This window comes from Anastrepha ludens, chromosome 4, assembly GCF_028408465.1.
Source record: "Anastrepha ludens isolate Willacy chromosome 4, idAnaLude1.1, whole genome shotgun sequence".
NCBI lineage: Eukaryota > Metazoa > Arthropoda > Insecta > Diptera > Tephritidae > Anastrepha > Anastrepha ludens.
Window position 1 is genome coordinate 108,968,584 of NC_071500.1, and position 25,638 is coordinate 108,994,221.

Here is a 25,638-nt window from a genome sequence, read left to right on the forward strand (position 1 = left end):
CGTCGTTTGTTTTGAGCAAATTGTATTTTTTTATAGATATGAAGAAGTGCTGCCAAATTCAATCACTCTTGTGACATCATATTTCTTAAATGCACCCCCTCTCACTTGATTAAAGCTAAATATTTTCCTTTTTTTCGCCTATAATTTCGTGAAGTTCTAAGAAAAGTGAGTGCTAAAAAATCCTGCTTTCTCGATGGTAGTTGTAAATGACAGCCTATTTTACCTGGATAAATGATGATTTTTGATTCACTTGATTAAGGGCGCAGGGGGCTATTTAGTTTTAAAGGCAGCACATAAAGCCAGCTGCATAAAAAAACGCATACTTATTTATTTTATATACAACTAAGTAATATATATATTTTATTTAGACCCCGGGAATGCAGCAAATTTTTATAATTGAAATATAAGTGCGTACCTATATGCCTTCGTAGTATATAATATAGTACAAATATATGCATATATTTTCATCGAACCAGCCGCAATGTATTCCGCCTACGAACATGCACATATTTGTATTCATACATCCACACAGATATTCCTATCTGGGAATATCATTATGTCATTTTATTGATTTCATTGCACTTTTCACATATTGTTGCTTTCCCTATTTTTTGTTTTACGCTGAATTCACATTTTTTCTCAGTCAAATTTTCATAATTATAATTTTGTTTCCTCTCACTCTCCGCTTGTTGCCTTCTCAGTGGACTTTATGTACCAGCCCAGTATCGATATAAATATGTGTAAGTATATAATGTACATATATATATAAGTATATAAATGCATATATGTGTGTGTTTAGGCCATAATTGAATAGCCGCCTGCGGCACCAATCAGATTCACTGGGTGCGATTGTGGTTTGAGTACTAATTAAAAATCGCTTTGTTGTTAATAATTTCATTTGGCAACCTTTAGCACATGTTAATGAAATTAAAAAAAATCAAATTTTTAATGCAAAAGAACAAACATTTAGTACTAAATTATGTGAATATGTAAGGTTTGTTTCCATGCAAACTGTACCTATGAAAATTCAAAGCATTCTGCATATAAAATATAATACACTCATCTGCTTATAATCTGATTTACAGTGCATAACATTAATAATTTAAATATTTTGGGCTCCATTTTATTTATATTTTTAATTTATAAATTCAATCAATTTAATTTTTAACTTCTACGTATCCTTATAAGCCCACCCAGTTAGTCCACGAAAACAGCCTGCAAATACTACTGCTCGAAAGGTTTTAGAATATAATAGAAGCGAGCCAATTCTGCTTTTGCACAGAACAATCAACTATCTGACTCAAATTCTAGAGGCCCAAAAATCTTCCACAGAATCTTTCTCTCAAACACTCCAAGGGACGCCTCGTCGGATCTTGTCATCGCCCAAGCTTCTGCGCCATACATAAATTACAACTCTCAAATTTTGTTTTCTTCGTGAAAAAGTGGCATTGACTGGGATAAACACTGGTCCCAGTTAAAGGCTTACTGCCAAGCTATCTAAGTTTTTGTTTCCCAAAGACTCAGCTACTTCGACACGCTCCTGTCTGCACTTGTAGGACTCATATCGTATAATATATTGATTCCCAGTTAACTCAGAAGTTAATCAGTGATTAGGTTTTTGCGAAATTTGTGAGTGCACGAAGGGATAATCCGAAAATTAAAGAAAAAGTAATGCATTTCGGGTATAACTTCTGCAGAGGCTGTTTAGATGTGTAAGAGGATCAGACGATTTCGCACCACTTGTGCCATTGTCATGCTTTATCCAAACGTGTATTTACCATTTTTGGGCAGTAAGTTTTTAATGATTTGGAAGATCTCAGTATTTTGAAAATCAGGGATCTTCTAAAATTTTTGAAACTACACACTGGTTTTAGGAGAGACAAGGACAAGTTCCCCACGCGGCATCACAATGGGCTATGAGCCTCAGTGTGTCCGACAAGGGACAAGATTGCAGTTCTGGTAGGTGCGTTTAACAAGCGCAAAATTCCCCAAATGAATACTTCAGTAGGACGAAACCCAGAAACATCAATACAATAGGCGGAGGAGGACATCTGCACAGCCACCAAAATAAAATCGAATTCTACGAACCGGTAATACATCTTACACACTCCTTCTACTGAGTGTAATGGATAGTTGATGCACTCGCATTTGTAAGGTCGTCTGTGCCTCTGATCCGAGTGTCGTGATCTGTTATACTGGTTGCATAAGGGCTCTCAAATGAATAAATCTCACTAAATAACTAAAATAGCCACTCTAATTAGCTGCGAGGCTTACGGATAAGCGTTTTTGGATTCGAGACTGTAAAATTGATTTATCATTTAATTTAAATACCAGTAATATAGGGCATAAGTTACAGTAAGTTCAGTTTAGTTGTATATTTGGAGCGTAAGACCCCTTCATCATCATTATCAGTGGGCAACTTTAGAGCTCGCAGTGAGCTTTAGCTTCATTCACGGGTCGTGTCCACGCAACTCGATCCTCGGTAACAGTTCTGCAGTTTCTAACACCCAGTGCCATCAGGTCTATTAGAACGTGTTCAAATCATGTTAGTCTTGGACATCCGCGAGATTTAGGTGCGGCTGGGTTATATGACACGATTGATTTCTGGGGGCGGTCACCTCCCATGCCCTTATTAATCATTTTTTCCTTATTTTATTATTTGGAGTCTTGGTAGTGCCTGAACAATAAAGAGTCGTAGGCAACCATTATTTTACAAATGGGTTGTTAAATGAGGGGCTTCTAGCTTAAATTTACGCTACAGGGCCGCTGTAATATCTTCCAAGCGGAAGTAGTCGCCATCTAAGAATTAATTAATTGATTACTGTCAGGGAGGTAAATATTTACGCAGCCAACCAAGTGATAATCATGACCCTGGGGAATCACACAAAGGCGGGTTTCTGATCACAGGAAAATTACGAAAAATTGCCTGAGGGTTGACTTTGCTAGACAGGGGACCGCCGAGATGGTTTCCCTGTGAAATATGGTAAAAGGAGTGCAGTAGCCTTAAAAATATGTGTTCTGCTCCTGGGAATGTTAACTTGGCGTAAACTCAGCGAGCACCGGTTAAGTGCTCAAACGTGCAGAATCGCGACCTCCTTTTGACAGTGGGTGAATCAAAGGCGCATGAGGGAACTTTTGGATAAGGAACCCTTGAGGTGATTTTGACGCAGATTGAGAGGATTGGAGTTCCTTTAAAAACCTTTGTTCTGCTCCCGGAAATCTGGGCTTGGCGTTAACTCAGCGGAAGGGGGATAAGTACTCACCATGCAAAGTCGCCAAATCCTTCTGATCGAAGGCGCTCGTGGTGACTTCAAGGACTAACAAAGCCACTGTTCACGAATTTTGTGGGTGTCCTTTTCAGAAATTGCTCGTTGGACGTTCATGAGGTGAGACTCGTTATTGTTTCGAGTCGTTTCTGTATCAGCTGTTGGAAGAATGAGGTGGAATCAACTCAGTACCTACTCCTCAGCTGCTGACCTTCATCAGTAGTATTAAGCGGTTAACTCGAACGTAAGAGGAACCTTCTCCACAATCCTCAAACACAATCTCTCTTAGCTATCATTTCTTTCTTTTATTTGCTTTTACCATCTCAATGGCATCACAAGGGACGAAAGTTGTGTTTTTCATCGAAGTTGGTCCTTACGTGGTCAATCATACAACCTAATCTTACTTACTTATATGCCCCACAACCGTATGCTGGCTTTGACCGAATTTAAAACATTGCGCTATCTAGCTCGGTTCGCTGCTTACCGCCGCCAGTTGGTGACACCAAGTGCTACTAGGTTATGCCTCACTTGGTATACGCAATATAGACTAGGAAGAGGAAGCTCTTCCTCATCGTTCACCAGAGTGTTTCCTCTCGAAGGATTGCCATGCCGGAACACTTTCGTTCCCCCCTCGTTCCCCCTCGAGACATGGCCAAGCCAGCGTAGCCGCTGTATTTTAAAACGCTTCACTATGTCCACATCTCGGAGGAGAACCAAACGAGGAGAACCAAAGAAACTTCTTGGGCGTGCAAGGAGAGTAAAATTTCAAGGTCGTGCAACGTTTTGGGCATTTTCGTTCCGCGAGAGAGAAAAAAGATATGACGTAGAGCAAAAGGAGTGAGAGAGCTATACCTTATATACATATATCTTAGATACACTTTAGGCTATTTTTCCTGAGTTTTTCCTTGTGGTTGCTAATTTCTAGTGAGAAATAACACTGCCTACTTTTTGGCGCTTGTTCGTTGGTGCAAACTTGTAGGAAATATATTTTTGGTGCCTACATTTTGGCGTTATATTTCCTTGCTGCCTACTGTTTGGGGCGTTTTTTTGGTCCCAATTTTTTTGGGTTTTTTGTTTTGTGCCTTCTTTTTGGCGCTTATTGCCGTTTCCTGGCTAGTGCTTGTGCGTACTATAAAGTGCTATCCATTCCGGCGACGGATTTATTGGTGTTGCATTGCGGTAATTTGTGCCGTTGTTGCAGTCCTGGAATCGTTGCGTTTGTGCGGATGATAAACGCTCGGAGTAGTGCGCGGTGTTGCTACGGTTTGTGTTCGGCGTTTACCTACAGCAATCGATCCTTCTCCGTTTTTTGTAAATTTCGTCTATTTGTATTCTCCGAAAATATTGTGAACTTATTTAGATATATATTCTTTCTCTCTCTCTCGCTCTCTCTCATTCTCTCTCGGGTCTCTTCCTCTTTCTTTGTCTGCCTTGAAAGTTTCACTTTTGTTATGTGTACGCTACACACACTTTTTTTGGAGAATTCTTCTCTCGAACGCTCCTTGTGCTCTGTCGTCATCGTCCAAGCTTCTGCGCCGTATACAAGGACGGGATGATTAGGCTTTTGTGCAGCGTTGTTTTTTTCGAGAGAGGGCTTTACTTCTCAATTATCTGCTGAGCCCAAAGTAATAGCTGTTGGCAAGAGTTAACCGTCGTTGAATTTCTAGGCTTATGTCCTAATATAGGGAATAAATTCATGCAATAATAAGGTTACTTCAAAATAACTAGCCGGTTTCATTAGACTAACTCGATGTATGTTCCAAGGAAGCAGATATTTCTTTTCAGAAAAAAATCATTGGCTTAAGAACTACACTTCTTTTGTGTTAAAAGAGAATACCAATTAAAAAAGGTGTATTTACTAGTGTAGAGTAATCGTGATCACTGATTTCAAGAAATGAGGTAATGCTGCCCATTCCAGAAGCCATCCACGCCAACCACAAACGATTATATTGTTACCCGCCTCGCTTTAAAAGGATTTATCTCATTTAACTTAGACCAGGTTCACATAGAATTATAGCTGGTATCTATTTTAATGATGTATATTAGTATCTGCTAGGGCTATCGGAATTATTTGTTCTCCGTAGTTCGTTGCCATATTTCCAGATGGGACTTATAAGAGTTTTGTAGATTATAAATCATGAAAAAAAAAAAACGAATCCTCATTCCAAATTTGTAGAAGTAATGGAAGCGTTAATATGCAGTTTTTCCATAGGATTAGACATGCAGAATTTATTATGTATCGGATAAGATTTTTTTAAATATTGAATATGCTAATAATTGAATTCATTTGAATAATATTAACGTTTTTGCTTAATCGCTTTGTTCAAAAGTAGCAAACAAAAAAATTTTTAAATATGCAGAAAAAGATTAAAATGAAAAAGTGTGCATTTTTGCCGCTTCATTAGCCACATTTAATTAATAAAATAATGAATTTTTTAGAGACATGTTACTTTTTATGCTACAAAGCACATCAACTCCTCCATTTCGCATTTAATGAAAACTGTACTGCTGCTACGTAGGCCACAGGCGGTTGGTTATCAGTCTGCAATCGAATCAACCGGACAGCGACTATGACTGCGAGTAGTTATTTAGTATGCAATACTCATTATTGGAAAAATTGATGGCTATGGCAGGAGAGTCGTGCATCTGTATGGCCATGCAAGTATGTGTGGTTGTGCACGCGCGGTTTGTTCAACATCGAGAACAAATGGCAAACAATAATAATGGCAATAATGACAATATTTTTATATGATAATGAGTACACGTACATTTTCATAACTGTTTAATGTAAAATATCCTTTTTGCACAAAAAGCACAAAAACAAAAAACAGAGAAAAAACAGCATATTTTTGGGGGTGACATTTAGTAAAAGCGTAATGCGTCACTGCTAAGGTGGCAGTCGTGCGGGGTGTCCATAATAAAATATGCGAAAATAATAATAATAATTAAAAAGGCTGCCAGCATACGCACAAACGGCCAATATATTGTCACATTGACAGTTGGATAAACAAACCAAAAAAAAAAACATGAAATAAACGGGGAAAAATAAACAATAAAATATAAGCTTGGGTCTTGTGTATCTATGGGAGCATGAAAATAATGCGCGTTGGCTCAAAGGACCGACATTCGCTCTGTCGCTGCTGCTTCAGCTGCTGCAGAAACGAAATAAAAATAAATAAAATAATGAAATGTATTAATATGCATTTTTTACAAAATAAAATAAGTGATTAAAAAATATATGTTTTATATTTATTATTTTTGGTTGCCATATGTAAGTGCGAGTGGTATTGAATGCTGGTTGGTCGCCCGCTGAATGGGTGGGTTGTTGACGATGGCTTTTGTATAAATGTATATATAAGCCCAATACATATGCAATTTGCTGTGTGTGCTGCAGCGTCCATTGTCCGTTGCTATGGCGAAGTGATAATAATAATAATGAAAAAGAACATGTTTGGCATCTAAAAAAAGAAGGCTTTTGAAATGCCGCAAATAATTGGCGGCTAAAATCGTAGGTTTGGTGGTTGGATTTATGTATTGCACGGATACGATATAAAGGGTGTCAGAAATCAGAGGTGTTCACTATTAAGTATCGCAGGCTTTGCTGAGGGTATTTAGCACTGACTTAGTACCTATGCGAAAACTCGTAGGCTCCACAGCAGGTGGTGCCACACATTGACTTTTGTAAAAGTTGCAAAGACGAAAAAGAGGATATCATTATATAGACGCCACAGTCGGAGCGGGACAAGGATCAATTCGCCGCCCCGACTTGTGGAACATTAGTTATGACGAGATATAGAAAATGCCCGGTAGTACCTTTCTAATCGGATACGCCGTCTAATCGGTATGACCGTAGAAAACTTAACCAAGTCATGAAGCGGACACAAATATGGATGGATTCACATTACCTCAAATTAGTCACAGAGAAAATGGAGCTAATACTTCTAACCAAGAAGCGCATCCCGTTAGAAGTTAGCATGCAAACTTGCTCAAATACGCTAACTACTAAAAAGATTGTAAAGTACTTAGGCATAAGACTATACCCAAGGCTTACTTTCTGTGCACAAGTAAAACACCTAGCAGAGAAAGCCGCTAAGGTGGCATCCCTCCTGATGGCAAGCACACAAAGGAAACGGCAAATAATGATGGCTACCAAGCGTTTCTTCCTCCTATATGGAGCTGAACTGGGAGCAAATGCGCTCAAGGCAAATTATCGGTGTAGGTTCGGTACAACGAACGGCAACTCTGAGAGTTGTATCTGCCTACCAAACAGTATTAGTGTGAGTTGTTGACGTGATAAGCGGCTCAGTAGCGATAGATTTATTAGCCTTTGAGAGGAAAAAGTTGTGGGCATTAAATAACGAAAGGATGGAAGAAAGAGTAAGTAAATTAGCAGCGCGCGAAATAAAGGACGAAACGATAAGGCTATGGCAAGACTGCAGGAAAAACGAAACACGCTACAGAGGTACGGCCTGGCTAATAAAAGACGTTACTACTTGGTACAGCAGGAACTTTGGAGACGTCAATTTTTAAAAAGGTTTGTTAAGTTTCAAGGGCCGGTGCTGATTTTGCATAAAATACAATTTGCTGGAAATTTTTGTCATTTTTCATTATTATGATAGTATTGGTATGGCTCAATTACGCATAGAATAAAATATCGGCCAAATGGCCGCCGCGGTCTCGGCGGCACACCTCTATCCGATGGTCCAAATTTTCGATGACGCTGAGGCATAATTGAGGATCTATGCCGTTAATGTGCCGAATTATCTCACCCTTTAGCTTTTGAATTGTTGCTGGCTTATCGAGGTACACCTTTTCTTTCAAATAACCCCACAGAAAGAAGTCCAACGGTGTCAAATCACATGATCTTGGCGGCCACTGACATCGCCGCGACGTGAGATTATTCGGCCATCAAATGTTTCGCGTAAAAGATCCATTGTTTCGTTAGCTGTGTGACAAGGGACACCATCCTGTTGAAACCACATATCGTTCACAACCATATCTTCCAATTCGGGCCATAAAAAGTTCGTTATTATCTCACGATAGCGAACACTATTCACAGTAACTGCCTGACCGGCCTCATTTTGGAAGAAATACGGCCCAATGATGCCGCCGGCCCATAAACCGCACCAAACAGTCACTCTTTGTGGGTGCATTGGTTTTTCGGAAATCACTCTTGGATTATCATTCGCCCAAATGCGGCAATTCTGCTTATTCACGAATCCACTGAGGTGAAAATGTGCCTCATCACTGAAGATGATTTTCTTCGAAAATTGGTCATTCACTGTTGCCATTTCTGGCCACCATTCTGACCATTGACGGCGCGTGAAATGGTCAAAAGACTTCAGTTCTTGAGTCAACTGCTCCTTATTATCGCGTAAATGCAAGTCTTTGTTCTGTTCATCAACGACGAGCGTGAGAGGTGCAATTGTTGGGCACGACGACGAGTTGAGGTGGACGGCTCTTCAACCACACTATCGCGAGCAGCAGCAATATTTTCTGCAGTACGAGCTGTACGAGCATGCACTTGTGTTTTCACATCTCCTTCAGACCCGGTTTGCTCAAACTTTTGCTAATTTTTTCCGATTGTACGCACATTTGGACGATTAAATTGAACGAAAAAATCACGAAGTGCGCGATATGCATTTTGAATTGAACGCCCGTTTTCATAATAAGCCTGAACAACTTTAACGCGTTGCTCGATTATGTACCTTTCCATGGCTCAAATTGAGTTGAGAAATTGAAAAATGTCAAATGAAATGCAGAAAAAAACTTGACGTTTAGGTGTGGTTTACATTCAACATCGGCCTTTGAAATTTAACCACCCTTTACAATCGATATGCTTTAGAGGCACGGGTATTTCAAGAAATACCTGTTCAAAATAGGGAAATGCGAGCACCCCACAGGCATGATGTAGCCCAAGATGACGCTGAAAATATCTTTTTCCAATGCATGCGTTGGGAGGGCGAACGTTGAACGCTGGAGAATGCAGTCACTCACATAACCACTGAAAATCTAATCGACACGATTTTAAGCAGCGAGGAAACGTGGGAAATCATTCAGTGGTTTTACATAACAAATTATCCGTATAAAAAAGCTTGATCTGGACGCAGGCACACAAGCATAGACTTTGTAATGAGGGAGATGCAACGCCACTCTGGAGTACTGTGAGAGCGACTCTAGGGTGGGCGATGCTTCCAAACACGGGGCTTGTTCGTGATTTCCATTCAGTTCGTTCTGAATGAGATGCCGCCTGTTAGAAATGTACATTTCTGGTGGCGTGTGCTCTTGGGTAGGCAAATATTATGCCTCCTTATCCCTTTAAAGAACTTCTCGCAAATACGAACTGGTGCTCAGAGGCGGTATGAAACGGTAGGTTCTGCTATTTGTGGAACAAATCAGGACGCCTGATTAAAAAAAAAAAAATGTCAAAAATAATTTGTTTTTTTGAGAAACCGCCACTTCGTCAAAAAATGTATTTTGCTTATTCCTTTGATTAATTTCTAGATTTAACATTACTTTAACGAAATCTGTTTGGTTTCTTAATTTCAGAGGATTCGGTTCAGAGATACCTATAATGGTCACCGCAAAACGTCTTTTTTCAGAGGAGCTACCGGAGAACAACTGTAGCTCCTTTCCAAATAAATAATTTAAATAATACTAAGTCTTAGAATGCAGATAAAAGATAGCATAATATATACACAAAGTTTTCGATCAATAAATGTAAAAGATTTCTCAGAAAAAGTTATGGAAAATTCGCTCTTTTTCGGCCTTCTAACTGTATATAACCCCTTAATTTCAGTAGAATTTCTAGCTGAAAAAATATATAACGTAACTGATTTGCCATACAGCTACTAAACCAATTGCTGCTTGTTCCCGCTGATGAGTAGCCTTTTGATTTCGCAGAGCACACCCTGTATGGCGCACGCATGTGCTTACATTACGCTTTTTTCATTCCAATTCTTGTATACCATATACTACACTTTGCTTCAGCTCAGCAACTGAGGCCCGGGAAGTGTGTGCTACTGTTTGGTGACCATGTTGCAACATTGACAGGTCATGTTATGCAAATGACTGCGCATCATACAACATACAAGCACGCATTCAGCTATCTACTTGGATACATACATCGGTGTGTATGTACATTTGTAACGGCATTTTTTTATGTACTTAAATGTATTTTTGCGCTTATGTACCTTATATATATTGTAACATATGCCTTACATATATATGAAAAAGCGTCGGTTGGTCGGCAATACCCAACATTTCCTATCCATTCCAATGACTGGGTGCTGATGCTGCAGAAGGAGGACAGCAGCAGCGACAGCCAAAAAAAATGCTAGAAAAAAAAATTGGCAAAATAATCGACGTGGAAAAAATTAAACAAACCCAATGTTGCGACAACAGCAACAACAAGAAAGGCAAAATACACATAACAACAATAACAACAACCACTATCACAATTAAGCGATAGTCAGTGGCACTGCACGGACAAGGGAATGCGAGCTGTGCGTTGCGTTGCAGCGCAGTAATGCGCGCGTAAATTGCTTTTTTATTAATTCAACAGCGATTGCAACAGCAACAGCAACAGTTAAAATAAAAAAAACACAAAAATGCATTGAAAGGCATTATTGGCAACAACAACGGCATTTGCATTTGCAGCATCATTGATAGCGGCAGCAGCAGCGCATAATTATGCACTTGCGGCACACGGCACGCGGCAAGCGGCTTACGGCGTGATCTGACTCAACGAGACATGTTTGCGGTGTATTGAACTGCTAGTGGGTGGCATTGGGCAGAATAGGGTGCCCGTTGTGCATCTTTGGTTGTTGTTGCTATTAATTTTGCGCTGCTTGCGCTTTTTGGCCTTTTTGCGCGCGCTACCTTTCGTCTGCGCTGTTTGTGTTATTGTTGCTGTTGCATGCACCGCGTTGTCGCTGTATGTAGTGGTTGGCCAGCTAACTGACAGTTGGCGGCTGTCATTGCTGTTAGCCGCAGGACAATACGTTTCCTTGTTTTTTCGCACCTTTTTTGGGTCTGGTGCTACATTTTTTGTTTTGCCGCGTTAATGCTGCCGCCATGCCACGAAACGGCTCATTGTCATTGCTGCTGCGCTGAGTGCGAGTATATTTGCCACACATAATGAGATGTGATGATCAGTGAAATTATTATTTTACTGCGTTATGTCTGCTTGTAGCTGTTGTTATTTTTGTTGTTGTTTGTGATATGCAATAATGCATGCATGCGTAGGAATTTAAGTATGCAGATATGTATATATGTATGTAAGTATGTACCGATGTGTAGCTCACCAAATCACCAAGTGTTGCATGCAGCATTTTTTATTACTCAGTTTCAAAAATGCAACGCCATCAGCAACACCTTTCAAACGATTTTTGCTTTTCGTTCATTCATTCCCAATTCACCGCCAATTTGGTTTTTCATTAGGTTCAAATTTTCGGGTAACTGTTGGCTTTTCTATGCTCTGGCGAATTTATTTGTGTGTGTTGTGCATGTGTATGCGTGCGCGTGTGTTGTTGTCGCGCGTTGCATGCTGACGTTTTAGATATACACCAATTTTTTTGCGCGTTTTTTTGTGTTTTTCGGGCAAATGAATTTTTTTTTGTGCAAACAACAAAAACCAAGGTGAGAATCGCAAGCTAATAGCGGCCGGAGAAAAAGTTAGCCGAAATGGGATTTTAGGCGAGCCGCTTTAGAGGATTTGGGATGAAAATAATAGTGAGTGACAAGTAATTCATAAGCGGTAAAGTACTTTACTTAAAAAGAAAAAATAAATATGCATGGGTGGCAATAAGAAAGTTTTTGTTGCATGCCACAAAGTTGCATTTGGAAAAAAAAAACGCCGGACAGAAACCAAAAGCCAAGAACGACCGAATGCTTACTGACTTCACTGGCTACGGCGAGGACCTGTTTGCTTCTTTCTCACAGCAACAATAACAACATGTTGAGAGAGTGGAGGCAATAACAAAGTAACGAAGAGAACTCAATTGCTTCAAAGGCCAAACTTTTCTGTGGGCGCTCTTTTTTCTGTGAATCATTTATTGGTGTTTCTAAACGATCTTATGGGTTTTGTGAAAAAATTTGCAGGAGATGGGAGTTTTTGGGTTAACTGTGATAACTTAGTGGCCCTTATGTTTGTAAGGAAAAAATACACACTGACATGTAAGCTCATAGGAATATTTGGAAGTGAATCTTTTATTAAGTTACGACTGGGTCTAAACTAAAGTCAGTAGATCTCAGATATTTCTATGGAAAGTAGGGTCTCAGAGTGTTTAGTTATAACTCGATAGAAAGTTGACTCTCTAGTTGAAAGGAAAGTCTGGTGAACTAGAGATGTAAAATATTTCTATACTCAAAGTCACTGTTATTGAAAAGCCCACAAATGTTTAAGATTTTATTGGGTCGTGTGACTGTGACTGCAATAAAATAACAGCCGCTCTTTTATCCATACTTCGACAGGACTGTTAAAAATTTACAGCAGTAGAGCCATTGAGGTGCGACTGTTAAAAAATAAATGCAGAAAGTCTATAATGCAGCATTAGTACTTATACATAAATGTTTATAAGGGGTAACCATTAAAATAAGACGTTTTACAGTAGAGAAAAACTGTATTCTTAAATATTATATTCTACTGTTTCTTAAAACAATGTATTGTTATTCAGCTGCGAGTTCTGTTACGATACATCACCTTCATACCTTTTCTGTAATCGGAGAGTGCCGGATATTCGAATTTGAATAAAGAGTAAATTTTACTCTCGCTGACAAAGAGATGACTTGCCTCAAGCACATCCCTATATACAACCTTAACGGATACAAGGGAACCTAAGCGAATGGAAAGATTTAATTATCCTTTTTCGTCATGGGTATAGTACATAAATATCTATGTATATCCATTGGTTCTCATAAACGTTTTACTTTCAAAGCTTATCTTGGAAGCTGTTAACCGTGAGTTTACTTCTGTGTATGTAAAGGGTTGCTACCTATTCTAAATTATTGGAAAAGTTAATTAAACCCCGCAGTATGAGTATCAAATTGGAGATAGTTTAAACAGTTTTTATAAAAAAATATTTCCTAATAGGGTTGCCACCTAATTTTCAACATAATATTTTTAATGAATCGTATTACCTTATAATACTAATTGTTGAATGCATATACATCCATTGATTTCTTACAACATATTTGCTTTCAACTCTATCTACATAAGTCTTATCCCTGTGATCATATGTGGAAGGTTGCCACCTAACTTCATATGTATGTATATGTAAGAAGTAAATAAAAAACCTTGCATATCATTTGAAAGATACCTCAGACAAATTCAATGTATAAATATATTTGAAGTGGGTTGCCATCTATGTGGGTTTTAATATAGACTATTTATTCAAATATGGTTGCTTAACCTTTAACTATTCAGTAAGCTTTCATAATATATATGATCAGGAGTGTCCAGTCGGCGCACTAAATAAAGCTGAAATATTTTTGAAAGAAACCAAACGGCATTTTAATGCGTATGAGGTAGCCACCTATTTCAAAGATTAGAAAAAAAAATAAAGTACAATACAATGAATCAATATTAAATGAGAGGTATTTCGAGACGTTTTTTGCAGAAATATTTTTGTATAAGGTTGCCACCTATTTGAAGGATTTGAAAAGTTAATAAAATACCTACGAATCAGTATTAGATGATAGGAGTTTCGGGACCTTTTTTGCAGCGATATTTGTGAATAGGGTTGCCGCCTATTTTAAAATATTTAAAAAGTAAACAAAATACCATAGAATTAGTATTAAATGATAAGTATTTCGAGGCGCTTTTTGTAGAAATATTTTTATATAAGGTTGCCACTTATTTTAAAATATTTGAAAAGTTAATGAAATACCTTAAAATCAGTTTTAAATGATAGGAATTTCTGGACCGCTCTTTGCAGAAATGTTTTTGGGTAAGGTTGCCATCTAATTCATCATACTAGACTTTAAATATTAATACTAAATATTGTAATATTAATATGAAAATATTATAACATAGAATTAATATATTATTTTATTTACAGTGGTGACTATACTGAGGCATGGATAATTTATTAAAGTATTTATTATTAAGTTAAAAGATTTCGTTGAATTTTTTTTAAATATTTTATTTATGTATGTATGTATAAACATTAGTTATTAGCCGTTTTTTTATTAGTTTTTTTTGTTAATATTGTCCATGTTTTAACATAAACCACATTGAGCAAACTTTGCGGTTTAACTTAACACCGCAACCAATTTGAATATTTTAGAAAATTATGTTTTCATATCCTTAGTCTACGAACAATAACTGTAAATCGGTACTTGTATGAACGGGATAGATATATATTTAATGGTCCTAAAAGCTACTAAAAGGGTGTTTCTGTTTATAAAAAAATATGAAAATTGTACAATAATTAATATTAGTTATATAAAAACTGAATTTGCTCTCTCAACTAAACAACGATATTTGGCTCATTAAAATCTCCATTTAAACTCTGTATTTTACCTTTTTTAACATTTGCAGAAAACACCAACATTTAGTATTTCCGAAACAATAAAAAAATGCCGTACTTAGTTCCAGGCTCATCAACACCTCTTCTTACTTTACCACAAACTTGCGCATTGTTTTTTTTTAATTATGTCTCTATTCAACGACTATGCCACCACAGTTCGAGTTTCTCCACTTCCTACATTTCCTCCTCTCGTCTGCCCACAACTATTTATCTCACCTACAATTTGCCCTAATTGCCATGGCTGTTATCTGTAAGCTTGTTGATTTTGTTGTTGTCTCTCCTAATTCCATTTTATTATTCGTTAGATAAAATGCGAGAAAACAAAAAATGCATTTCATTTCAGGCTATTTACCATCTATTCATCCTTGTTTATTCAATTGCTGCTTTGAATTGTTGACCACCAGTTAATTAACAGCACCAGCACCAGCACCAGCACAGAAGTAAACCAATAATAATACAATGTTGTAAGCTTTGCAAAAACAAAACGAAAGGCAGACAGCCGCAACAACACCTAATATAACAAAACAACAACTAAGCTCGAAAATAGTAGAGTCTAATAAGCTGATAGGATGAGCTGTTAGGAGTTTGTGCAAGCCACATTTGGCAGGCTCATACTGCCGTTTTGTTGGTGCCACTGCAAGCGGCGCTGCTTCCAGCTCTTCTTTCTTTCTCTCTCTCGCGGTCGTGCGCGCGCTTCTCCTCGCTCGCGCCGAGTTAAGGCAGAGCCGTCACATGAACTCAACCTGCTGTGGGCTGCCTGCGCCCCGCTTCTGTGCAATGCCTGCGAGACTTTACAATAATTTCGCCATTAACGCTAATTTACTGCAATTTATGCAAATGCGTTTATTGCGCGTTGCTGTTGTTGCACTATTGCTGTTTCTGTTGCTGTTATTATTGGATTGTTGTTGTTTGTATTGCCACAGCTGTGACCACACAACGCCCGCCGCCACAGCAGTAAAATTCAATATTTGCTGATTATATTGTTGCGGCTGTTGTTGTTGTTGTGTTTGCTATTTATGTTGTTGTTTGCAACGATGTGTTATGCGGTTGTTGCTTTGCTGTTGTTATTGTTATTTATATTAATACATCGCGGCCTTACTGTTGCTGTTGTTGTTGTTCTTGTTATTGGTATTTGACTGTTTGAGCCTACTTAGCCGCATCATTGGCATCCGTTTGATGCAGTTTAGTTTAGAAAACTCCGGCCGTGTTGACACATTCGTTCTCTTTTTTCAATTGAAAATTTTTATATTCCAAAAAAACAACAAAAACTAAACAAAAAGCTAAAAATCAACGCACTCAACAAAATATTCAAATAAGCAAACAACGAAAAATGTTATAACTAAAACGAACTCCAAAAAATTCAATTCGTTTTGTTACACAAATAACTCTGATCCGAAAAATGTGCGTTCACAACGGCGGCAGCAGCAAGCAAAAGCGTCGAAATTGCGTTAAATCAAACAAAATCAAATAATATAAAAAATAAAATGTGTTATGGCTTTATGACTTTGTGTTTTTTATTAGTGAAAAGTGAATTTTTGCTATTCGTTTTTCAAAGAACGCATCAAGTGTTCGAAATGCATACAAATGCATCGATTTAAGTGAAGAGAGGGCCCATGGTGCGTATACGTAACTTAGAATGTCTATGTCTCAAACAAGATTGGAACGGAGAAGATGATGTTCTTGTCATTATAATACCGGAAGGCTTTAATTTAGACAAAATATTCATTTTAGACTTATATTGGTAGCTCGTGAATGCATAGTAAGAAAATATAACGGTATTTTTTATATTGTACAATTTATTGGTGTACACAGAAAATTAAGGCAGCTGAGCTCATTCTGCTCACTTAAGTATTATTAAATTTCTGTGTTCTAATGCAATATTTGAACTATTAATCATTCATAAGCGTATTTCAATAAGCCAGCTTAATAAAAGTCGAAGAAAAAAATTGAAATCTGCTAAATTTAAAATTTGAATTTTTTTCTCAAACACGCGAGACGAAATTGTGGTCAATTTTAAAATTAAAAAACTGTAGTCTTATATATTTTGCGGCTGCTGTTTAGTAACTCGACAATATTGATAAATTTGGATCAAAGCTACGACAGAGATAAGTAGACTGCAGGAATTTTTGCAAATATTCGCGAACCACGACTTGTGTTCTTATGTGGACGTAAATTTTAGTTAAAAGATTCTTTAATTTAAAATTTAAGTACATATAAATTGTGCTACCGAACTGCCATAATTTTTTGTTTTTTGCTTATAAGCTTCGATAGAAAGGTCTTCTTTGTCTTCGATCTTCAAGCTATGAAGATAACAAAAAGAAGGAACTAAATTTTGAATACTGATATTTTATCTCAAGTTTTGTTTTAATTTTCTTATTTTTTTATTTTGTTATTTTATTATTTTTATATTGTTTTTTTTCTATTAAAAAAACAAAAATAAATAATTGGCGCGTACACTTCTGTTAGGTGTTTGGCCGAGCTCCTCCTCCTATTTGTGGTGTGCGTCTTGATGTTGCTCCACAAATGGAGGGACTTACAGTTTCAAGCCGACTCCGAACGGCAGTTTTTTTTATGAGGAGCTTTTTCATGGCAGAAATACACTCGGAGGTTTGCCATGGCCTGCCGAGGGGCGACCGCTATTAGAAAAATGATTTAATTTTGCTTTCACCGAGATTCGAACCCACGACCTCTCTGTGAATTCCGAATTGTAATCACGCACCAACCCATTCGGCTACGGCGGCCGTCTATTACAATTTTTTTTATTATCTATTTTATTATTTTTATTTAACTTATTTGAATTTTTTTTTTATGGAGGCAGCTCAAAAATATGTAATAATAAGAACCTTAAATTTATGACTAAACCTCTTTTTCACATCAGCAGTCTCAGCCAAATAGGCAAAAGCTTGATGAACGGCACAAGCTAGCTAACCCATAATATTCAGCAAATGTTACCAAATCAGACGACAAATTTCCTTTTTCGTTCAATGCAGAGTTGAAATATCTATCATTTAAGTTAGAGGATTCTTGAAGCAGTATATCGCTTGGCTTTTAAATGAAATAGAAATTTCGAAAAATTTGGGATAAACCTCCCAATAGTACAGTCTAGTGAGCTTTCAAGTCTGAAAATTAAGTTCCATTAACGAAGTATAACTTAAAAACAAAAAAAAAAACATTTAATGAACTTGTTTAGAGAATTCTAGCCACAAAAACTCAATTACTTGCATAGCACTTAATTGCAGAGCAGAATGAAAGAGGGTGAGGAAATACGCAATTTTCCAGCCAGAAATGTGCTTAAATAGTGCTGGCGACGTTCACCTCTAATGAATATGAAATGTAATGGATCAGATGATGGCTTTATCTAAAGACACAACTACACAATTTATAATAAATCTCTTAAGAGTATGTAGTGTTCTGTTCTCAAAAAACTCACGGAAGGCAGCAAAAGCCCTAACAAACTTTTGTAAGAATTTACAGTGAAAGAGATTTATGTAAGGGGTCGAAATAAATTGAATTTTGCACCCTTGGTTTTAGTTTTTTTATATTGTATATTCTCTATAATAATAGCTAGAAGTGTGGAAGTGAGAGAAGTGAAGGCAGGGGGAGTAATTTTGATAATTTTTTTATCGAGAAAAATTTCATTTCAAGATGTTTTTGTACCATATTTTAGCTTGACTTAATAATAATCTTAAAATTTTCACTAATCTAAAAGAAAAAAAAAAATTACAAACTATAAAGGGTGAACAATTTAGAGGTATAGGATTTTAAATTTAAAGAAAGCAATGAAAATTCGAATTGATTGTGCAGTTATTATTATTTTAGTGTAGAACCATTCATAACATTTATTTTTTAAAGATAGTCCCTTTGAAATGCTTGCCGAAACTACGCAGTAATTCGGCCATTCTCAAACACCAATTTGAATATCTCACTGGAAGACTCCGGTTGGTATCTTGTGAATAGCTTAGGAAATGTTGGCCTCCAATGCAACAAAGAAAAGTCCAAAGGTGTAAGCTCACAAAATCTTGGTGGTCAATCCACTGGTCCAAGACGAGAGATAAATTGCTCATGCAGTAAATCCATTGTTTCACAGCTTGTATGGCAAGTTGTGGCATTTTGTTGGAATGAAATGTTGTTAAGATCGCGGCGTTCAATTTCCGGCATCAAAAGGACGTTTATCATGGCGCGATAACGTTCGCCATTCACTGTTACATTGGTGCTAGCCTGAAGATATATTGGCTGGCGTTTCTTCCAGCCCATAGGCCACACCAAACGCTTGTTTTCAATGAATTGAATGGCTCTTCTTGAATGGCTTCGGGTTGCTCTTGAGCCCAAATACGGCAATTTCGTTTATTGACGTATCCATTAAGCCAAAAATGGGCTTCATCGCCGAACATCACTGTTTTACTCAGTTTTTAAAGATGCAAAAAATGGTGACATCTAAATGCATACAATCGATAAAAAATAAATTTTAAAATAATTTATGGTTTAGAAAAATTTGGATTTTCAACAAAAAAAAAGGTTTTATGTTTTCCATGAGCTGTACAAATTTTCGTCAGTTCCATCCGAACGATCTTGAATTATAGCGGTCTCCAATTCGAAAACACAATTTCGATGAAATGCGTTTCATGTATTCCTCTGGGCTATTGAGGCCGTAATAGCTCCACACTAATTGTTTGATGTCTCATTTTATGACGAAATATTCTGCTCATTGATGTGCTGATTGAAACAAAGAAATTATTTTGCAGAAACAATGCGTATTTTGAAATCCAAGGTATGTTAGAGTTCATATCATAGAGCAAGCAGTCCTGAAGTGGCACGAAACATTTCTAACTTTCGTTAAAAAAAGACTTGTGCCTATCTCTTTGTTGCTAAAACAGGCGCATTTTCTAAAATTTGGCCCCTCAGTTGTTCTTTTATTCATTTAGAGTGTGCCACAGTAGTGGTGGTGGTATTGTTTGAGTGACACAGCTTAGACCCTCTTAGCTCGAAGATGCTATTTTGCTACGCCACTGCTTACGACGTATATTTTCTTTTCTGCAATTTCGTTCATGCTAACTATAGAGAATTTCCGCGGCATTCTTTGTCATACAGCGCACAGACTCAGATTCACATAGATAGTGAAATACTATTTCCTCAGATTTCTCTCAATTGCAGATTTCACATCTATCGTTGCACGGCCATCCCATCTTCCTGGCATGACCTCCTCAAGGCCAGTGGCCGGTTATTGTTGATGTAATTCTGAATGTGCCTGCTCATGACTTTCTTAACAACTCGTCAATTCTAGATTCGTTGAAATTGGGTAACTTTTGTTATGCTATTTTGCAGGTATCCGTGTCAGTACATCTGTCAACGGTCTGCATCTGGAATAGTGCGAAGATCTGCCTTTTGCGCGACGGTATGTAATAAAAACTGTTTGGGGTATGACTTATTCCAGTATTTAAGTTTTGAACGACTGAACTGTTTATTCTGCGTAGCAATAATAGAGGCAGTAGATGGTATTCCACGAACTTCAAAGGAGTTTAATTTTAGCTGGTAATCAAAATCGGACTGTAATTGATTCTGTAAGCTGACAGTAAAGTAAAAGAAATATACAAAATTTGAAAAGCAAACATTTGAAATTCGTATTTTTCACAATTAGAACAACATTATGACTTAGTGAATTATCGATAGTTTCTTTTTAAATCACATATTATTTTGGCACGGTCGCCGTAGCCGAATGTTTTGTGCGTCACTACCATTCGGAATTCGGAGAGCGCAGGTTTTAATCTCCGTAAAACACCAAAATGAAGAAAAAGTTGTTTTTTCTAATAGCGGTTGCCGCTCGGCAGGCAATAGAGAACCTCCGAGTGTATTTCTGCCTTGAAAAAGCTTCTCATAAACAAAATATTTGCCGCACGGAGTCGGCTTAAAACCGTAGATCCCTCCATGCTTAAAAAATATTGAAAAATGGATGCTAAATTGCTGAAGCTATGCATTTATTGAAACAAAAATTTGGTAAAAGGCGCTTTTTTATCATATCCGGCCTCCCGAAAGTGAGTGCCCGAAGGAACAAAGGACCAAGACTTAGAGTATGAGACAGATTTTTGAGTGCCGGTTCATCGGCCATTTTTCGAAAATACAGCTCGTGGTTACGCAGTTATAATGACCGCCGACTTGCGATACAAAATTGAACCATCTGTTTTTTATTTCAGCTGCATGTTGCAACATGGCACGTAGCTCATCAAACAATTAATCTTTGTGCGCTAGAAATTATCAGCCAATTTTGGTATATCAGATGACCACCTCACAGCCGAAATTAGACACCAATAGAAATTTGGTGGATTGTCTTTGACGATGTTTGGTGTTTTCCTAGTTCATTTTAATAATTTATTAATAAAAATTAATAAAAAAGTGTTGTACAAAAGAAAATAAAAATTACGCATTTTTTTATTCACCAAGAAGTATCAACTTTTATTTACCTATATTTTCATTCTATTATTAGTTCATTTGTACTATACCAAAAAAAAATTATTTTTCCACTTTTTTCTGCTTAATTATTCCCTACTAGTAACTCGATTCGCTTTCAACATTCATTTCACCTCGACTTAAAGCCTCAGGGCGAACGAACTTTACTGCTACTGTTACCCATAACCCATTTTTTAATTTGCTTCCATTTTCCAGAATTTCCTTACCATCACACACAGCCACCATCCACTGGCGTCTACTTTATATATTTTAGCAGTCGAATTCGACCTTAACTCAAAACAAGAAGCAAAAAATAAAAAAACCAAAAACACCAAATCACTGTTAGTTAGCATCGTTGAGATTTTCACTTGTATATACGTTTTGGCGGGAAACCCACCAATGTCTGTGGCTACGTCTGGATTTCATTAGAGTAACTTCTAGTTGTACTCCATGCTGAGATTCTCGCAACTTTTGTTGCGCCTTTTTTGCTCTTTTCTTCACTACTAAACCAACTTCTTGTTTTCTGCGATTTTCCACTTGGCGCTACCTAGTTGATTTTCCTCTCCTCAACGAGCGGCTTTCTTTTTAATCTTATTTTGCCATTTTGTTCCTTTGCTTTGTTTTAGCTTCTGTTTCGTTTGTGATTTTCATTGTTTCTTTGTGTGTTTCTATGTATTTGGGATCTTCGAGTTTTGTGTTAGTGTTGATTATGAGAGGAGCGTCGCTGCTGATGCTAATAGTTTTGTTGCCATGGTGAACGTGGTCGTCGCCGTAACCGACATTGCCATCGTCACCGACACGGTCGCCGCCATCGCCATCGTAGCCGTTGCCGTTGTCGTCGTCGCCGTCTTCAATGAAAGTCAAAGTAAAAACCTAAACGTCAAAACAAAATGCAAACAAATAATGCAAAATAAACACTCATAGCTATAAAAGCAATAGAAATACAAATTACAATAACAACTACAAAATCTACTTTGATATCTAGCAGCGTGGGCTAGACAGCGGCGGTTTTCGTTTTTGATTATTTGTTTTATCTCTCTTTTGCCGTTGTTAGCGTTGACTGTTAGTGGCAAACAAAAAACAAAGAAAATATAGAAAAGCTATGAAAAATTTGATAAGCCAACCAAAGTCGCGTGCGTTTTCCACTTTTCCAGCACTACTCCGCCAAAAACCGATGCCTCGGTGTGCACAGGGGCGCATGAGTAACTTTTTGCGGTGCGGCAGCAGCGGCTATGCAGGCAGCCGATACAAGATAACTAAAAAAAATGTAGTAGCGAAAGATAAGAAAAACAACGTGGTAGCGAAACAAAAGAAATTAAAGATATGTTTTTGTTTTTTGGTGTAGTTGTATATTGCAAATGGGAGTGCGTAGTGAATAGTCGCATGGAGCGCGTGCCGGTATATGGGATTGGGGTGCATGTTGGGTGATGTTTTTAGCGAGCACATTCGATTGCAGACGCTGGTAACAGCAATGGGGGCGGGGCATTGTATTATTGAGGTGATGATGTACGAAACGGCGTGGCGACAGCGATAAATGGAAGTGCAGTGTGAGTGGGTGTGCGTATGTAGGTACAGTGGAACTCAGATGAGGCAAAAATATTTGGGCGCATTGGTTTGATCGACTCTACTTCAGATGATTCCTCAATATATGTACATATATGTCATCAGTATACCAATCCATATAAGCAAATTAGTCTGAGTGCACTGCTCTCTGACATAGTTTTAGTATTTGCGATTAAAAATTAATAAAAAAAATATGTTGAAGTTCAGGTTTCTTCTCTGCCAAAGAAGAATGCATAGAAGAATAGCATTTCATAGGCTAGATCGCGAAAAGTACGTTTGTAAGACTCCTAGTCTTGGCCGCAACTTTGCTTGCTTCATATATATATGACCCTTTTTTATATATGACCCGATTTTTTAAGGATGGTCAAATTTATTTTAATGTGCTAGAAGTTAAGATAATTCAGTTTACGTGCATTGGGAAAAGAGTTCAGGGGTCTGGCCAAGCTCACACCCTTAACCGACTCTCACAGAGTTTGCAAGGAACAGCTAATGATTTGAGGTAAGCGAGGTGATAACCACAGGGTTTTTACAAAAAAACTGAGATTGTACTGATGATATACGAAAAAAAATCTAAGTCTTCAAAAAGTTGTGAAAAATCATGCTTTTGGTTATTTATAGGGATATTGAGAGTTGTTTAAATTTTTTTTTATATGTGAATCAACTCGGTCCATAGTCATCTCATCCAATTATAAGACAGTCAATTTAAACTTTACTATGTTAAGCAGACAGCAATCCTAGTTAATTTCTGTCCTCCCTGATGGGACATAAAGCCTCTACAAAACGCTTCCAACGGTCACTATTCTTCGTGACGCCCTTGAATTCTTGCAGCCTTAAGTTCTTTTTCGATAGTTCTCTTCCAAGTGCACATTCTTTTTTTCTACTGCCTTGCGGGTTCCAATCGAGTGCTTTCGTGCATATTTCTGTGATATCCCTTTGAAGAGTATAGTCAATCTACTTCCACTTCCTCTGCTTTAATTCACTCTGAATGGGTAACTGCTTATAACTCAAAGCTCTCTGTTGTCGATTTTTCTGGTCCGCAATAAGAGTTAGACATTTGTTGAGTCGGTCCAGAGTACACAATAAACAAAAGAAAGGCTACGCTGACCTTAAGAAAATATGGTTTCCTGTGAAGTAAAAAAAAAATTAAAATCTTGGCGACCAACAGATACCACTGTCTAACGAGGAACTCCCAAACTACAAGTACTGCAGATGTGAAAGCTATTTTTTGAAATAATAAACCTATAAGATCGCTATTATGAAATCTGTCGCATTAACATAGCGGACATTTAACATTTTCTGAACTATTTTCTTGCATTTTGAGCCATGCAGGACTACAAACCATTAATGCCATAATCGATACTTCACCTGCCAAGAATCCATTCCATTTGGTTTAGCCAAATTCTTGACGGGTTTTTGGTGTGTATAAAAATTACTCTTATTTCTGCAAAATTAACCAGTTATGGTGTTAGACTTCTCTCACCACGAATTCCGCAATGGGGCTAATGTATCGTTCGGCTTACAGTTTTTTTCCTCTCATTCTGAAAAAGCGGAGCACTCTGAAAAAATAAAACAAGCATTACCCATTGCTCAAAGGGGTTGTTGGAGTAATGGAATAATCGAATGTAACCTTTGGCTTATTCTCAACAATCTGTTTAGTTGTAGGCCAGAACTCCTCGAACCGCATGCCGTACAATGTGACGCAAAAATATTAGTTTCGTGAAAAAGAAATCCGTTCTTTTCTCAATACATTGCTGCAGTGATCAATGTCTCATAAAGTATCGATCAAACAATTTCAAGTTTATACTACCCATGAAGAAATAAACATTGATTTGCTAAACTTCCCTGGCGTTAAGATTATACGGGTACGCGATTCAGTAGGAAAGCGCACATGGCGCTCTTGAAGTTTTTGTCTAATAAGCAGACGATTCTAGCCGTACGAATGAGTGTTAAGAATGCGAATACTAAAGACAACTAAGGCCTCATTAGGAACCTGAAACTGAATATTCTATTGTGCCTAAGAAATGGGGTATCGGAAAACAATAAAATGTAATGGGTCGCGATTTTCTTCTGTTCGTGTGACATCCAATACAGAATTCCCTATCAGACCGAAAATCTTAGAACCTCCATGTGAAACCTCACGTTATTCTAAGGTTTTTTTTTTTAACTCAGACTTACAAATTTTAGGACCAAAGGTCTTCACATGCTGAATTCTTAAGAGGTTTCCTTTCATAAAATTCTACAAGCTGTCTAATAGAGGTCCAGAAAGATCCAGCAATGTAAAACAAGAGTTCTGATAAGATTTGAATGACGTTTATTGTATAAAAGTTCGTACAGGAATCTTTTGAAATGCGATGAGACAATTTTTTCTAAGTGAAAATTTGTTACATTTCAACGCTGTCTTTATTTGATGACAGCGCCTAAAAATGTTGACAAATTTTGGCTATTTATGTATGTTTTTTGTTTCATTTATATTAGTTTTGTATAAAAATATAGTTGATTCTGTAATAAAGGCCATATTAATCCAAGTTTTAAACTTCGTGGAAGCTTTATAATAATTCGACCAATTTTCGTCAAAATTCAAAAGTTTTTATCAAAATTTAAAAAATTTGGGTACACAATTTTATTGCTCATAAAACTATATAAATATAAGTAAGTTATACAAGAAAGGGTAAGTTTGAGTGGCTCAAAATTCTCGCTGGTTTTAAAAAAATTTCTCTGACGATATTGCGTGTTTCCTTCATATAAAAAAAAAAAATCATGGATTCGTTGTACGGAGAAAACGGGCCGAAAAAATTAAAAAAAAAATTTTAGTAACTTAAAACTTACACTTCATTATA

The 25,638-nt window shown here is 37.3% G+C and overlaps 1 protein-coding gene across 1 annotated transcript in view; it reads left to right on the forward strand.

Annotated features, from left to right (window-relative positions):
- The first annotated feature begins 16,341 nt into the window (after positions 1-16,341).
- Positions 16,342-25,638, forward strand: part of LOC128860577 (zinc finger protein 316) — a 128,059-nt gene continuing 118,762 nt past the window's right edge. Inside the window, exon 1 of the mRNA XM_054098178.1 lies at positions 16,342-16,413. The gene's annotated coding sequence lies outside the window, so the exon portion shown is untranslated. The remainder of the gene's footprint in view (positions 16,414-25,638) is intronic.